The sequence below is a fragment of the Mobula hypostoma genome, chromosome 11 (genome assembly GCF_963921235.1).
Source record: "Mobula hypostoma chromosome 11, sMobHyp1.1, whole genome shotgun sequence".
NCBI lineage: Eukaryota > Metazoa > Chordata > Chondrichthyes > Myliobatiformes > Myliobatidae > Mobula > Mobula hypostoma.
Window position 1 is genome coordinate 99,235,689 of NC_086107.1, and position 17,742 is coordinate 99,253,430.

The 17,742-nt window shown below is 42.9% G+C and overlaps 1 protein-coding gene across 3 annotated transcripts in view; it reads left to right on the forward strand.

The window, feature by feature from the left end:
• The first annotated feature begins 224 nt into the window (after nucleotides 1–224).
• The window catches only part of tcf20 (transcription factor 20), a 72,636-nt gene continuing 55,118 nt past the window's right edge, over nucleotides 225–17,742 (forward strand). For 2 of the 3 annotated variants that reach the window (XM_063062623.1, XM_063062625.1), the window contains exon 1: nucleotides 275–320. The gene's annotated coding sequence lies outside the window, so the exon portion shown is untranslated. Of the gene's footprint in view, nucleotides 321–17,742 lie in introns of all 3 variants that reach the window. The other variant, XM_063062624.1, reaches the window with a different exon arrangement.

Genomic DNA, 17,742 nt, shown 5'->3' on the forward strand with positions numbered 1-17,742 from the left:
GCAAATGTGGACGCTTTAAAACTGCGACGAGGAGGTTGTCTGGAAAATGGTTTCCAGTATTGGTGCGAGAGTGGCCTCTCCGTCCCCCAGATACATGTGATGATAGACAGCTCGCCACCGCCGCCACCCACCCCCTCCCAACCTTCCAGACTCGCCGGAGCGCAGAGCAATGGATGGGATCGGGAGCGAGCGGCGCTCAGCCAGCCGGGTCTGGCAGCGGCGTGAAGCAAACCCGGAGCGCGGGGCGTCACGTGACGCGGAGCAGCAGCGGCGCCGCGGGAGGGGGTGCGCGAGCGGGAATGGAGGCGGCGCGAGCGGCGGTGAGTACCGGGGACCCGGGAGGGGCGAGGGGATGAGAACCGGGCCGAGCGGCCGCCGTCGCCGCTTCTTCCTCACCCCCCCCGACCACCCTCATGTCCCCGCTCCTCAGTCAGTTAGACCCAGGGACGGCTGCTCCCCCTCCCGGGACGCGCTGATTCCCGGGAAGGGTAAAACCTCCCCCCGCATAAAATTATGGGGAATGGGGCGTCCCGGTCAGCCGGCGCCCGGTTATATGTGTGTGTCTGTATCTCTGTGTGTGGCGGAGGGGGGGAGGGGGAGAGAGGAAGGAGGATCCAGGCCATCCATTCCCGCCGCTCCCCCACATCCCCGGCGTTGGATCTGGCGGGGAATGGCGCGCAAGGCATCGGGCCCGGCTCATACCGCACACCGCCCCCCTCCCCACGTCCCCGCCGGCCCACCCCGATCCCGCTGCCGCCGCAGCTTTCATCCCGTGGAATCGACGAGCAGGGCTGCACCCCCCCCCCAACACCCGGGCCGCCTCCGGTTCCTGAGCCTGACCTACCGCCTCCTCTCTACTCCCCGGAGGGATGTTCGCACCGGACCCCGCGGCAACCTTACACCCCCCACCACCAAAACCCGTTCCAATTCCTTGTCCCCTATCCATGCCCTCTCGCTTCTCCTCCCCCTCAAAGCTGGTTTCTTTTCCTTGCCTCCCCTCCCCATGTACAAACTTGTAATCCGCTCTTCTCTTTCCCTCTTTACCTGACCTTGTAACTTGTTTCCTCCTCACACACCCAACCTTGTTGTTCCTTGCTCAAAATCGTCTCATAAACTCCTTTGCTCCCAGAACAATCCTATACTCCGTTTCTCCCCCCAGACTCCAAAACGGCACTATAATTCTCCCCCTTGCACCTCCTCGTCGCTGACCTGGCCCTATCTTCCTCCCACGGCCCTGCCCCCCTCCCCCTCAATTTCCAGTAGCCTCAACTCCTTCTCCAAAACTTATCCCCTGAAACCTTGTCCCTGCCTGTCCAGCCCTAATAACTTCTGTTGTGGACTCACTGGTGGCTGAGGTTCAGAGGATTAAACACAGAAAATACATGTTAAAAAACTGAGCCCTCTGGGTCACTTTACAACTGGTAACCTGATCCTTCTTGGTGTTTGAGAGGCCACGATCCAAGTAGTACCTTTCAGAACTTCAAGATGCTTTCCTGTGATTGCAAATACACAACTTATGCTGATACCGAACTTGATGATATGTGGGTAATGAGGAGGGTGCAGAGGGGTTGCAGAAAGATGGTGGATGTGGTAAATGTTGAGGGGGGGAATCTTTAGTAAAAAAATTTTTTTAATTGTGAGGGATTGAAAGGAGTTGAGAGCATTTTGGTGTCATCATACACACATCTCTGAACATCTAGGTACAACGTGCAGTTAGAAACAAATGCTACACAAATCTTTATTACAAGAAAGGTTAAGTATGAGTTGATGTGCCTTACTGTAGTTTTACAGAGTATTGATAAAACCACATTGGAAATATTGTGAACAAGCCTGGTTTAGTCAAAATTTCCCCCCCCATCCCTAAACCCAAGCAAAGATTTACTTGTAGTAGAGTGAAGGTTCACCATATTGATTTCTGAGGGCATGCGTTTGTCGCATGAGGAGTGATTAAGCAGATCTGGCGATGTTCTCAGGAAGAATGAGGAATAATCTCTTCGAAAAGCCTTACCAGGGTTGATATCTAGAATCGGATTGCAGTCTCAACATATGAGATTGGCTATTTAGGGCAATGAGATTTTTCTTTACCCAGTAAATCTTTGGAATTCTCTGCTGAGGAGGCTCAGTTTTTAAGTACATTTAAGACAATTTTTTAAGATATGAGGAAATGTGCTGATTTTTTTTTGAAAACTGTAATATTGATTTCAGGGCATATTGCTGTAGGATATTTTGCATCTATCTGAGAGGGCAAATGTGGCTGTTGAAGGTTGATACTGTAGTTCCAAAACTATAATGCTCTCTTGATACTAGAGTCACAAGTATATATACAATGATAGTAAAAACTCTCGAACTTCTTGTCCATGCTAAAGAATTTCTGAAGAGTGGATTGTGATTTCGGAAGGTGTCCAGAGTTGGGAGTTTTGCTGGTCGATTCAAAATGATGTCTCATTGTTTAAGAAAGGAGAGTGGAACTGCGCTGCCTGCCGGTCTGAAAGATCAATGCTAGTGAAGAGATGATGAATTTGCTATCTGAGCAATTGAATGAGAATGAGCTGATCAGGAAGAAATCGTGTTGATTGAGAAGGATTGAACGCTGCTTGTTTCAGCCACCTGATGCTTTTGAAGAAGCTACTGGCATGGTCAATAGGGCATAATCAATAGATGTTTTCTGTTTCCATTCCCTGATGAAGGTCCGTGCAAGAGATTAGGGAAAGCATGTGGAATTTGTATGAGATACCACTCTAGGGAAAAAAAAAATGCCCAGTCCATTTTTGTGACATTTATTTGCTTCATACTTGAAATTAAGGATTGAATTTAGAATCCAAATTTCTATTACTTTCAGACCATCACATCCATGTGTGGACCTGGTATATCAGTCTTGCCTTTACCATTAATCACCCAATCTTTCCCTGAATATTATTTTCTTTAAAGGAAATGTTTAGTTCCTTTTGATTCTGACTTTCCATTGTGTTCACAGACCTTCAGTGGGCTGACCATAAAAGATTTTATCACTGCCTAATCCCCCTACCTTCCACACTCCAGTCCTTTGTCCATTTCTTTGAATCTGTATCCCTTGAAGAATCAGAATCAAGTTAAATATCACCCGTGTATGTTGTGTAATTTGTTAAGTTTGCAGCAGCGGTACAATGCAAATCATGATAATATGGAGGAAAAAATACTTTTAATTACAGTAAGTATATATTTATATTAAATAGTTAAATTAAATAAGTAGTGCAAAAAAAAATAGAAATAAAAAGTAGTGAGATAGTGTTCAAGCATTCACTAATTAGGACAGCTGCTCTTCACTTGCCCTGTCTGAACCTATCATGATCTTGTACATCTATAAAACCTCAGCTCCATTTGGGGAAAAAACATGTTTCTCCTTGGAGCAGAGAACGTTTAAGGAATGAATTAGTGGATGTGTTCAGAATTTAAAGCACAGTAGAGAAAAAAAATGTTTCCATACGCATGTCGGTTGGTAATCAGAGTGTGTTGATTTAAGCTAATTTGTAAAGAAAACAAAGGTAAAAGTGAATTTTATTTTGTACAGTAAGTTAGGATCTGGAATGCACTGCCTTCAAGGATGGCAGAAACAGATTCAGCAGTGATATTCGAAAGGGAATTGGTAGATTTACAGGACTAAGTGGGAAGAGGCAGGTAATGGAACTGGATTATTTGTTCAGAGAGTTGGGATAAGTATGTTGGTCTGCAGGTTTTCTGTCCCACAGAGTTCTGTTCTAACCTTGTATTATTGGGATCAGAGTGCTTGAACGTTTGAGTAAATATTGATGAGTAGAGAGAACCAACATCTAGTGACGAGTATATTGAAATCCACAATGTCATGGTCCTTTGCAGCATCTTAGCTTTTCACTACTTATAAAAGATTTTGCCTTTTCTTCCTTTAGTCATAAATGAACAGCATCATGCTTTCTCACAGTGAACTCCATTCCTGATGAAGGGTCTCGGTCTGAAGCATCGACTGCTTATTCCTCTCCTTAGATGCTGCCTGACCTGCTGAGTTCCACCAGCATTTTGTGTTTGTTGCTCCATTTCCACTGTTTTGTCCACTTTCTAATATAGCTCTAAGAAGGATTATTTATGTGTATAGACTGAAGGTGTTGGTTTTGCTGTCAGAGTGGAGACAGCTCAGAGATGTGATAACGGTATTCAGAATCATGAAGGTTTTGGATGGTACAGTAAGAGAAACTTCATTGGTTGAAGGGTAGGAAACTTGAATGAATAGATCTAAGGAGACCAAGAGGAAATTGTTTGACTGTTGAAGCTAAGTCTTACCAAGGGGGTCATGACCAGGACAAACAAGTACGGGTCTGTTATTTATATGGAGTCAGAATTAGGTTTATTATCACTGACATACGTTGTGAAATTTGTTGTTTTGCAACAACAGTACATAATGTAACAATACATAAAATATACTATAAATTACAATAAGAAATATATTATAAAATTAAGTAATGAAAAAAGAAAAGCAAAAAGTAGTGAGATAGTGTTCATGGGTTTGTTGTCTGTTCAGAAATCTGATGACGGACGGGAAGAAGCTATTCCTAAAATGTTGAGTGTTTTCAGGCTCCTGTACCATCTCCCTAATAGTAGTAATAGGAAAAGGGCATATCCTGGGTGGTGAGGATCCTTAATGGACACAACCTTTTGAAGATGGCCTTGATGGTGGGGAAAGCAAGTTGCCTGTGATGGAGCTGGCTGAGTTTACAACCTTGTGCAACTTTTTCTGATCCTGTGCTGTGGCCTCTCTATACCAGACGATGATGCAACCAGTTAGAATGCTCTTCATGGTCCACCTATAGAAATTTGCTAGAGTCTTTGGTGACATACCAAATCTCCTCAATCTCAAGCTGAAATATAGCCGCCTTTGTAATTACATCAATATGTTGGGCTCAGGACAGATCTTCAGAGATGTTGATACTCAGGAACTTGAAACTGCCCATCCTTTCCACTGGTTGGTTTTCTTTTGGTGTTAGGTTCCTACATTCCACTGTGAGGAAAAACAACAAAAGTAAATAAAATTGGTGGTAACAAACATAAGGAATTAGTAGGAGTTGGCAACTCAGCCCCTCAGACTTCCTCTGCCCTATAATACAATCATGTCTAATCAGACCATAATTTCAATTCTTCATTCCTGTTTGCCTTGGTAACCTTTCATTGATCTCTCTATTTACCTCTTTGAAATATTGGAGAATTTTACTTCCAGTGCTTTGTGAGAAAGAGGCCCAATGACTCTCAACCCTCAGAAAAAGAAAATCACCTTATTCATTGAGTGGCCCTTTTAATTTGTTAGTGACCTTGTTTTAGATTCTCTACAGGAAGAAGCATCCTTTCCAGGTCCACCTCATACAGACTCTTCAGGATGTTATGTTTCAATCAAGTTTTCCCTCATTCATCTAAAGTCCTGTGGATGTCCAACTTTTATTTGTAAGGTATAATCTAGCTATCAATCTTGTAAACTTTATGTAAGTTGCATCTAAGTAAGATGTTCAATACTGGACCTCGTATTCCAGATATGATCTCACCATTGTCCTTTATAACCCAAGCACAAAGTGGAGAGATTTTGTTTTGTGTTCAAATCCCCAAGAAATAAACATTATTAGTTTCCTAATTACTTAATTACTTGTAGCTGCACACAAGTGACCCCCCTCCCCCAATGTTATGGCAATTTGGCTAATAATAAATTTGTCTTTATGGAACTCACAAGCCACTACATATAATATAATTAAAAATACTCTTTATGTAGTGGGGGTGAGAAGTAAATAAACACCTTTTTTTTTGTGCATGCATAGATAATATGGTTCACGTTACAGAAGATCATGATGTGCACTACTCTCTAGGAAAGCCCCCCACCCCTGTAACACAGGGTTTGCCTGTACTAGCCTTTTGCAAATGATTCTTTAGGGCACCAAAACTTCTCAGGGCTGCAATCTTCCACCATTTGGATAATGTCCTTGTTTCATTTTTCCTACCAACTTGATTAATTTCATATTTTTTACATATTGTACTCCAACTCTAGATCTATGCCCACTTAATCTTTGTAGCTGCCTTCCCTTCTCTTCACAACAGACTTTCAGATCTATCTATATTAGCAAGTTAAGTGACTGTAGCTTTCTGTCATTCAAGTTAGTTATTAATGCATTGACTTGGTTTGGGTTGATTTGGGGATGACACGCAGAGAGTGCGGAATGGTTGGAAGGAATGAATGGTTACGGTGTTGATAGGGTGCCAGTCAAGTCAGCTGCTTTCCCCTGGCAGATGATTATTAGATCTGTGCTCATTTAGGCAAATAGGGAGGGATGGAGGTTGCTGGAAAGGCTTTGGGTTGTCAGGCAGAGTGAGTCAGTCCTTTGCTGAGGAATACCTAGCCTCTGAGCTACTCTGTCATCGCAGTATTTTATGTGGCTGGTCTGGTCGCCTTTCTGATCAGTGGTTCACCTGCAGCAGTTGATGGTGAGAATTTGGCTGTGATATGTCAGTGAGGGGTAATTACTTGACAAGGAATGAAAAGTTTCATATCCGAAGTTGTTTTTGGTGAAGAGTCGGTTGCAGGTTGTATAAATGGAATTGAGCTTTAAAAGGGTCATAAAATTAAAGAATGCTACAGCATTGGTAGATCCTGCTTTGTTCAAAGGGTCAACCTAATTCTTCCATAGGAAATTCAATTAATTTCTTGTTTCTTCCTCCATTATCTTAGTTATTTTTTCCAACTATTGATCCAATTTCTTTTGAAAATCTTTCTTTGTTAAGTTGGCAGAGGCAAATTCAGAGCATCTAAATGCCAATTGCTCATTCTGTTTCTGCTCTTTACCTTAAATCAGTTCCCTTAAGTTTTCTACTCTTTAACCATTGGAAGTATGTTTAAATCTAGAAATGGCACAATTTTGAAAACAGTAATCAAATCTCTTAGCCTTCTCCAAGGAGTACAATGTCAATCTCTTTAGTCTATCTCTATTACTAATCCTAGCTAAAATAGATTGCAGTGGAAGCAATGGAAAATGGAGTTCAATGTGAGAAGGCATCCTGAGAGGTAATCAAAAAGCTTAAAATATCAAACCATTGATCGAGTAGATACTATTTCCTCTGGTGGCAAAGTCCAAAATTACAGGAGTGAAATTGGGAAACTTTTTTTTTTCCGCACATGGATTGTTGAATATCTGGAATACCATCCTCCATTTTGGAGGACTCATTAGGAGTCTTCAAGATTAATATTCATTCAGCAAATTTCTAGGAATAATGAAGAGTAAAGAGTTACTAGTCAATTGGATATAATTGCATGGATGAACAAATTGTAGGGGCTGAATGACCATAGGGTGAAAATGCAATTTGTCCAAGCTCCTTTGACATTCTTCATCTTTTAGTAAAAAATCAAACTTGGATCTAATATTTGGCCTCTATCGGTACCCTTAATCTTGCTCTTTCTCAGTGCTTTTCGCTCGTGGTGTGGGGATCTGTGTTCCCTACAAGGTCAGTCTTTGCTGCAGTTGCTTTTTACAGGTTTTCTGTAGGTGCTCATTTTCTGTTATATCTCTAGTCTTGAGCATTCTCATTTTAATCAGAGTCCATTATTGTGTGTGTGCCCCTCTCATTGCCGTGCGATGCAGATTCCGTCCTAGCAAAGTGCAGTGGAGGCCCACATTCCTCCACCTCCTCCTCTGGCCCTGGCCCCATGTGGCTGTTGACAAGCTGACAGTTTCTGACGGCTATGAATTGTAAATGTGCTCTCCGTTCTTGCAGTTCACTGTACTAAGATGGGCTGCCTGAGGCTGTACGTACCAGTTTGTAAATGTATGGCAAAATATTGTCATTTTTCATACTGGGGTACAGTGCTGGTGGTTACTGGTCTGTCACTCGTTTAAATGTTGCTTTCCTACAGTTTTTATGCAAGACCTGACTCGATGAGATTTCTCATGTTTAATCAGAATTTCTCAAGCATCTAAAATATGGCTGATTTAATTGATCAGAAATTGGATATCCTGTAATTTTTCTCTCCCTTTTGGGGATTAAAAGAAATAAGTTTGAAAATCGGGCTAAATTTTAAAGCAATATTTAAAAAGGTGGAAGGGGGAAAGCTGTATATAGTTGCTAACCAGTTGTGTAAGTTGTATTCAATATGACTTTCCATAGGACATTTAAAAAGGGCTCATACAAAAAAGCTGCTGTTAAAAGCATCTGGTATTGGAGGTAACCGGGGGTTGGAGGTTGGTAATTGGTTGACAGATAGTTGGAATAAAAAGAATGTATTCCAGTAGGTTGGCAAGTGCAGCTTTGAAGCTTCTGTTGTTGAACATATGTGTAAATGCTTTGAAGGAAAGAGAACAGCATATCCAAGGTTATAGATGACAATAAATTGTGAGCCGCTGTAAATATCGTAAATGGATTTGGGGAGCTGCAAGGAGATACAATACAAGGGTACAGAGGAGCAGTGAACCATACAGTAGAAATGATAGGAAGTTAGTCTTTTTTAATCAGTGTAAGATTGAAAGATTTTTGTGTTCAGACAGACCTCGTACACAAATCATTCAGCCATTTTCAGGTATGTTGCAAGTAACTAGGAAGACAAATGGTAAGTTAGCCTTTACTGCAGGAGTAGAAATGCTTTGCTCCACTTTAGTGCAGAGTCTGGTGAATCTGAATATGGAATATTATGTACCAGTCTGGTTTTCCTACCTAAGGAAGGATAATACACTCTGTATACATTTATTAGGTACAGGAGTGAGTCTCTGTCATAACTCATCCACTTGTGCATTCAGAGATGCTCTTCTGCACACCACTGTTGTAACTCACAGTTATTTGAGTTACTGTCACCTTCCTGTGAGCTTGAACTAGTCTGGCCATTCTTCTCTGCCTTCTCTCATTAACAGGGTATTTTTGCCCACAGAACTGATATTTTTTGTTTATCGCACCATTCTCTGTAAACTCGAGAGACTTGTGCACATGAAAATCCCAAGGGATCAGCATTTTTTGAGGTACTCAAACTGCCCCATCTGACGCCAACAATCATTCCACAGTCAAAGTCACTTAGATCATATTTCTTCCTCATTCTGATGTTTGGTCTGAACAACAACTGAACCTCTTGACCCTGCTTGCTTTTATGTATTGAATTGCTGCCACTTGATTGGCTGATTAGACATTTGCATTAACAAGCAGGTGGCCACGGTCTACGTTCAAAGCAGAAATTTATTTTTGTATCTAAAAGATCAAGGGATATAGGTTTTGTGCAGGAAAGTGGTACTGAGATAAGAGGTCAGCTGTGATTTTATTGAATGGTGGGAAAAGCACAAGGGAACAGGTGATATTCCTTTTGATATAGATTCTTATCTGATTCTGCAAATCTCCTTTGCCATTATCTTGGATTGTATCTGATTCTTGATATCACATCCACTTTTCCACCCACTCATTCATGGGTAAAGGCATCTCTGAGAAGGTTAAGTTTTATTACCAATTCCCTTTTTTTTAGTGGTAAACTCCCATCTTGAGCTGTTGCAGCTTAAACTATAAAGGTACTTTTGCAATAACTTTGAAACAGGAATTCCAGAATTTAACTCTGAATGTCTTGATTGACTTGAATACGCTGGATCATTCCATATCCTCAGTCCAAAGCATTCACAAGCCTTTGAAGAAAGAAATTTCTCATCTCAGTTGTAACTGGTAGTTTATTATGCTGACACTGAATTTTACACACTCCAGTCAGGGAAAACATAGGAAACGGAAAGCATGTAATCTACCAATTTTTCTCTGACCCTTCAGTGAGAGCACTTCAATATTCTAAAGCCTGACCTACAGAACCATTGAAAACTTACAACACACAAGGCCACAGTTCAGCCCACGTCTCTGCTATTGGACAAAGAGTTAGCCAACCTAATTGCAGTACTGTTTCTCTAGCCCTGCAGGTCACAGCTCTTCAAGTACATATCCAAGTAGTTTTTAAGTGTCCTGAAGGCCTTTACCTCCATCATAAGAACATAAGAAATAGGAGCAGGAGTAGGCCATCTGGCCTATCGAGCCTGCCCCGCTATTCAATAAGATCATGGCTGATCTGTCCGTAAACTCAATTCCATCTACCTGCCTTTTCCCCATAACCCTTAATTCCTTTACTATGTAAAAACCTACCTAATTGTTTCTTAAATATATTTAGTGAGGAAGCCTCAACTGCCTCCCTGGGCAGAGAATACCACAGATTCACCACTCTCTGGGGGAAAAAAGCAATTTCTCCTCATCTCGGTCCTAAATCTTCTTCCCTGAATCTTGAGGCAATGTCCCCTAGTTCTAGTCTCACCTACCAATGGAAACAACTTTCCTACTTCTATCTTATCTATCCCTTTCAAAAATTTGTATAATCCTTTAATAATTTTGTATCATCCTTTCAAGCAGTGAGTTCTGAGACCCCCATTTTATCTCCCCTCAATCCGCCTATCTATTACTTTCTCCTACCCCCTGGTTTATGGTCACACAATTATGTGAAATGCATCCTTCACGTATACTCTGAGATTCTTCTCAATTTTATTTAGCCTCCTCTGTTCCATGTAAAATAACCCAAGCTTATCCAATTTCATAGCTAAAATTACATCCTAATAAATCTCCTGTACACTCTGTATCATGCAAGTGCACCTGTCCTATAATGTGCTGACTAGAATAGAGTCAGAGTTGTACTGTGCAGAAATAAGCCCTTTGGCTCACTATATATGTGCCTGCCATTCTGCTTGCTTGTTTAGCTACTTATTTATTTATTTCGCGATGCAGCCCAGAGTAAGTCCTTCAAGCCATGCCACTCCAGTAACCCAACAATAAAATTATGGGACAATTTTATAATGACCAGTTAACCTACCCATACGTCTTTGGACTGTGGGAGGAAGCTGGAGCACCCAGGGAAAACCAAAGCATTCCACAGGGAGGATGTACAGCGACTACTTACAGAACAGTGCCGGAATTGAACTCTGAACACTGGAACGTGCTGAGCTGTAATAGCATCGTGCTAACCACTAAGCCACCATGGCTAATCTATATTAATTGTCAATTTAGGTTATTGTCTAGATGCTTAAATGTTGTGAGAGTACCTGCTTCTTCCATCAGATTCAAGTTCATTTATTTATCACATATACATCCAAATGTGCAGTGAAATACTTGTGTTAACAATCAGCACAACACAACGATATGTGGAGGGGCAGCCCGCAAGTGTTGCCACACATTCTGATGCCAACATAGCATGCCCTCAACATTCAGCAAATCAACAAAACCAACAGTAACAAAACAAAATACAACAGCTGGACAAGTCCCTTTCACACTCTGCCATCCACTCACAGGGCTCCAGCCACTAGACAGGCCATCTATGGGCCTCCAACCTTCATCTCCTGGCCTGGACTCACAGACATTGAACGCGCTACCCAGGTGCTTTGAGCTTTAGCTTCAGCCTCCAGTTTCGACCCCAGACCTCACTGATCATGGGAACTTGACCTCTGGACTTGCATGGACCTCTGATGCTGGGGCTCATTGACATGGACCTCTGACCCCAGAATTCATTGACCTGGAGGGATCACCAGTGCTTGTTCTTGGGGCCTCCCAATCACGGTCCTTGGCCACATAGTTCACTATTCTTTGCCCTTGGCGCTTGCCGACCCAGCTCCCAGGGATCACTGGACTTAGACCACAGAGTGCCCCCAACCTAGAATCCACCCATCAGCTCCTACCCTTAACTGCCCCGACCTCTAATGCCGCCTTGTCCCTATCTTTAAACCCTAATCTGGCCCCTAAATTTATGCACGATGGACATCGCAGCCTGGCACCGCCTTGAAAATCACCTAGGACACTGCAACAAGCTCCTGAAACCACTTTCTTTCATGATGGTTAAGTGCAAATTCAGCACCCTGATCTGGTTTGGTGCTCTATTAGAATCAGAAGACTAGATCTGGAATCGTGTTAAATCTCAGTCCTTCATACTTCAACCCTGTAATCCGTAATCAATATTGTAAGCAGTCCTTCCAATAACTTCAAGAAAAGTATAGATGTAGAGAGCAAGACTACCGCAGTGGTGCATGACTTTTTTCGGGGAAAAGTTTTATTGACAAGCAAAACACTTAAATGCCATTGTCATGGCGACTGCTATTCTGACTTCAGTGTTGTTCAGTTAAATAGTTGCACGCAACAGCACAGTCGTCTGCGTACTGCAGCTCCAGGAACCACTCTCTACGGAATTTGGTGGTTGCGTGGAGCCTCCTGATGTCAAAGAGGTTGCCATTTATTCTGATGTCCACTGCCACACTGCTGCTGTCTTCAATCTCGTTGTGGAGAAGCTTGGTAACACACAAGAGGAAGATGTTAAAGAGCACTGGCGCTAGCACACACCCTTTGCATTCAAGGAAGGGCTCGGACTCTTGACCTCCTATGGTTACCCGAGCAGTCATCCCATCGTGAAAAAGGCGGAAGATGTTAAAAAATTTATTGCGATAGCCAAACCTGAGGAGGACATCCCATAAGAGCTCTCCTTGCACAGTGTTGAATGCTTTGGAGAGGTCGACAAAGGCCATAAACAGGACCTGATGTTGCTCCCTGCACTTTTCCTGACGCTGCCGGGCTGTGAAGGTCGTGTCGATTGTGCTCCTGTTCTTCCTAAATCCACACTGTGATTCAGGCAGCATTGACTTGATGATGTTGCTGATGCGTCTCTGAAGCATCACCTTAGCCAGGACCTTTCCAGCAACAGAAAGCTGTGAAGCTTGGGTAACCTACAGCCGTCACATCAAGTCCTTGGAGCACTTCCACATAATATGCCTCCAGCGCATTCTGGGAATTACCTGGCATGAGTGGGTGCCTCATACTGAGATACTTGTAAAGACCCAACTGCAGGAGTATTGAGGCCATGATCACCCAGTGTCAGCTGCAGTGACTGGGGCACGTGATAAGGATGCTCCCATGTCGGCTACCCTGCAGAGTGTTATGCGGCCAGCTACATCGTGATTGACGCTCAGCTGGAGGGCCGAAGAAGCGCTATAAGGATCAGATGAAGAATGCTTCAAGGAAGTGTAAGATCAGACCCGAGGACTTGGAGGAGGTTGCTGCTGACCGTACCACTTGGCGACAGCTGTGTAGGGACGGGGTTCATATTCTGGAGATGGAAAGAACAACCAGAAGACAGCAGAAGAGAGCCAGGAGAAATGCAGCCATGGTTGCCACCACTACCACATATACATGTCCCACCTGCAATAGATCTTGTGGGTCCAGGATGGGACTGTATAGTCATCAAAGATCTCACCGTTAAAGGAGTGGACGTCGTCATCAGATTTCGATGGACAACCGAAGAGAGAGAGCAGTTAAATAGAGATAATACATTTTATTTGAGAAATCTGAAAGCTAAAAGGATGTCTGGTTAGTCATTGACTTTTAATTTTGATTAATTTTAATTTTTGATTTTGTTTTAATGTGACTGTAAGCACCTTTCAGAGATATTCAAAGATTTCTGGCAGCTGGTTTTGCCTGGGGGTGTCTGTGTGTGTGATTTTACCAGCTATCAAACTGGTAAAAGGCCACACACCTTCCTGCACTATATTCCATCTGCCACTTCTTTGCTCTTTCTTCTAATTTCAATAGGTTCATTTAATGTCAGGGAAATGTATACAATATACATCCTGAAATTCTTTTTCTTCACAAACGTCCACGAAAACAGGGGAGTGCCCCAAAGAATGAATGACAGTTAAACGTTAGAACCCCAAAGCTCCCAGCTAAAAAGCACCGAGCACTCAAGGATGCATCAAAGCATCAATAAAGACACAGACTTGCAGTACCCCAAAGACTACTCATTCACCCAGTAATTCGACATTCTACGGGCTCTCTCTCTCCCTAAGGGAAAAAGAGGTGTCCCCATGTCATAGCAGGAGGGGAGACATAACAAACAACTCGCAGATGTATGATGTTAAAAGTCTGTTGTGTCGCTTTTTCCTAGTTCTGCATCCAGAGAGTCGGCTCCAGAAAGGCTCAGGTCTCTGGGCTCGCAGCCTACGGCAGCTAACTTGCTGCTCCTGATGTTCCATGTTCTCATGCACGCCTCAGGCAGGGGCACCGGCCTAGAATCAGCCCATCTCCAGAGCCATGAAAATCCGGCACCCTGAAGGCGCACCAGCCTTCCAGGCCGGGTCCTTGGGATATCAAAAAGCGGCCAGTCATGAGGCTCTGAGAGCAGTTCCCATTCCCACAAAGAACTGAAGTCAGAGTGTAACTCCAAGTCAGGGTCTTCAAAAGAACCTTGAAAAGAAAAAAAAGAGATATCAAATATAGAAATGGAGCTGTTTCTGAGGATGCAAGCAAGGGAGTCGCCGTTTTAGCTCCTAATTTGTCTAAGTCCTCCTGCAAACTTCCTGATTCCTCACTCTGCTTGCCTCTCCATTTATCTTTGTATTGTCTGCAAACTTGGCTACAAGACCCTCAATTCTGTCATTCAAATCATTGACATATAATGTGGTCTCAACACTGACCCCTCTGGAGCACCACTAGTCACCAACAGACAACCAGAATAGGCCCACTTTACTTCCACTCTTTGCCTCCTGCCAGTCAGCCAATCTTCTACCCATGCTTGTATCTTTCCTGTAATACCATGGGTTCTGAACTTGTTAAACATCCTCATGTGTCGCACCTTGTCAAAGGCCTTCTGAAAACCAAGTAAACAACCTCCACTGACTCTCCTTTGTCTATCCTGTTATTTCCTCAAAGAATTCCAACAGATTTGTCAGGCAAGATTTCCCCTTAAGGAAACCATGCTTACTTTGGCCTCTTTGATAGTGTTCCCATCTAATCAACTTTGGCCAGCTCCTCTCATGCCTCTGCAATTCCCTTTACTTCCACTGTAATGCTGATATATCTGATCTTATTTTCTCCCTCTCAAGCTGCTCTGTGAATACTATCATATTATGATCACTGCCTCCTAAGGGTTCCTTTACCTTAAGCTCCCTAATCAAATTTGGTTCATTACATGACATCCATACCAGAATTGACTTTACCTTAGTGGGCTCAATCACAAGCTGTTTTAAAAAGCCAACTCATAAGTATTCTGCAAATTCTCTCTTTTGGGACCCTGCGTATTAAAATTTTCCATCACTATTGTAACATTGACCTTTTTACGTGCATTTTCTATGTCTCACAGTAATTTGTACCCCAGATCCTGGCTACTGTTTGGAGGTCCGTATATAGCTTCCGTCAAGGTCTTTTTACCGTTAGTTTCCTAACTCTCCTCAGAGGGATTCTACATCTTCCAATCCTATGTCACCTCTTTCTAAAGATTTGATTTCATTTTTGTTTACCAACAGAGCCACCCCACCCCATCTGCCTACCTACCTTGTCTTTTTGATACAATGCGTGTTCCTAGATGTTCAGCTCCCAACTACGATCTTCCTTCAGCCACGACTCAGTGATACCCACAGCGTCATACTTGCCAATATCTAACTCTGCTATAAGATCATCTACTTTATTCCGTTTTATGTATGCATTCAAATATAACATCTTCAGCCCTGTATTCATCACCCTTTTCAATTTTCCCCCTGTGTTACATTTCAACTCATCCCACTGACTGCAATTTTGCCCTATCATCTGTCTGTCCTACTTCACAGACTCACTATAGTATGCATCGACTGGTATAAAGACCTCCTCATCCTCAGCCCTATCACTCAGGTTCCCACCTCGCCCTTCTCCCCACCGCCCCCGGGTAAATTAATTGAAACTCTCGCCAACAGTTCTAACAAACCTGTCCACAAGGATATTGGTCCCCCTTGGTTTCAGGGGTGACCCATCCTTTTTGTACAGGTCATATCTTCTCCAGAAGAGATCCCAATGATCCTGAAATCTGAAAGCTTACCCCTGCATCACTTCCTCAGTCACTCATTCATCTGTACTATCTTCCTTGTTGCTGAGGGGAATGGCCACAGGGGAGCCCTGCAGTGACTACATTACCAGAAGTTTGAGAAATCGATGTTCATGCCATTAGGTTGGAGGCTACCCAGACAGAACATAAGGTGTTGTTCCTCCAATCTGAGTGTGGCTTCGTCATGACAGTAGAGAAGGCCATAGACTGAAATTTTGGAATGCGAATAGGTAGTGGAATTAAAATGGGTGGCCACTGGGAGATCCCACTTCTTAGATCCCGGTGAAATGGTCTCCTAATCCACGTTTGCTCTCACGGATATACAGGAGGCCACTCTGGGAGCACTGGACATAGTATATGACCCCAACATACTCACAGGTGAAATGTCGCCTCACCTGGAAGGGCTGTTTGGGACCCTGAATGGTAGTGAGAGAGACTGTGGAGGAGCAGATGTGGTACTTGTTCTGCTTGCAAGGATAAGTGCCAGGAGGGAGATCATTTATGATTTTAGTTTTAAGAGTTGGACTTAAATGACTATTCAATCTCCAATCTAAAGATACATGCTGTCATTTTAAAATTCCCATTGTTAATTCCGCTGCTACTTTTAGGCTATGTATTGTGACACCCCTGTTCCTAGGTATAGTGGTAATTCTCCTGTCAATCAAGCCTCCGGAACAAAGTGACTAGGGATTATTTTGCACATATTGTAAAATTATTCTTCACTATTGGAAGAAGTGAGGTGGCGGGATGGAGATGCATCTCTGCCAAAGGAGGTGAAAGGTGTTCCTTCCCTTCGCTAGCCTGCAGGTCGCCCTTGGGTAAGGAGTAGCACCTGCTTAGCCCCCCCCCCAAATCAGCGTCACGTTAAGCCATGGGAGCAGGAGGTGGATGACCGTATGAGCAACTGGTGCATATGACAAGTCCTGGTTATGCGACCACTCACGCCAGGCAGACAACCTCTGAAGAGTGTTGATAATGGCTGGGATCACATGTCTTGTAAAGGCACTGCCCAGAGAAGGCAATGGCAAACCACTTCTGTAGAAAACATTGCCAAGAACAATCATAGTCACCTATGTCATATGACACAGCAGATAATGATGATGATTTTAAGAAGTTTTTTTGTGGGGAGGCGATAGTGTCCTTCGTGTACCTCCCCTTTTAAAATAGATGGTGTGGAATAGATCATTTGCCCCAATGTATTTGGGTAACAATAGTTGAATAGATTTTAATAAATAAATTAATGGATTAAAATCCACTTTGAATTACACTGAGAGAGTCATGCTGCAAGTTCCAGTCCACAATCAGTCGTGTGGCTGACAATTATGTCATTACACACTTTGCACACGATGGAATCCGGCCATGTAACCATATCGCAATAATTACACCCTTCTGTCTTTGTTGTTACTGTTTCACCACTAAGCAGATTTTAGCTACAGTATTAGAAACTCATGCAGGGAAACTCCTAATATGCATTTAAGAATTTTAGATAAAATAATACACAGACTTTCTCTTAATTTATTTATAGATTTATAGAAAATTAATTCATGGCCTTTATTTTTTGAGATGTTGGTGTTGTCAGTAAATTAATGTCCATTTCTGATGGCCTTGAGAAGGTGATGGTGAACTGCCACTGTGAACTGTTGTATTCATTCGGTGCAGATGCAGAGGGAGCCATTGTATTTAGGCAGCTATAAGGTAACAAGGATATTATTCCAAGTTGGTAAGTCTCGTTAGGGGAAGGAGTTGGCAGGCAAGGAAAATTTAGGTGCTCATGTTTCCTGGTTCTTTGGTAGTAAAGGTTTCTACTTTGGAAGGTGTCATCGATGTAACTGCAGTATAGAGTGTAAATGATACACTGCAGCGATAATACGTGGAGACTTTTC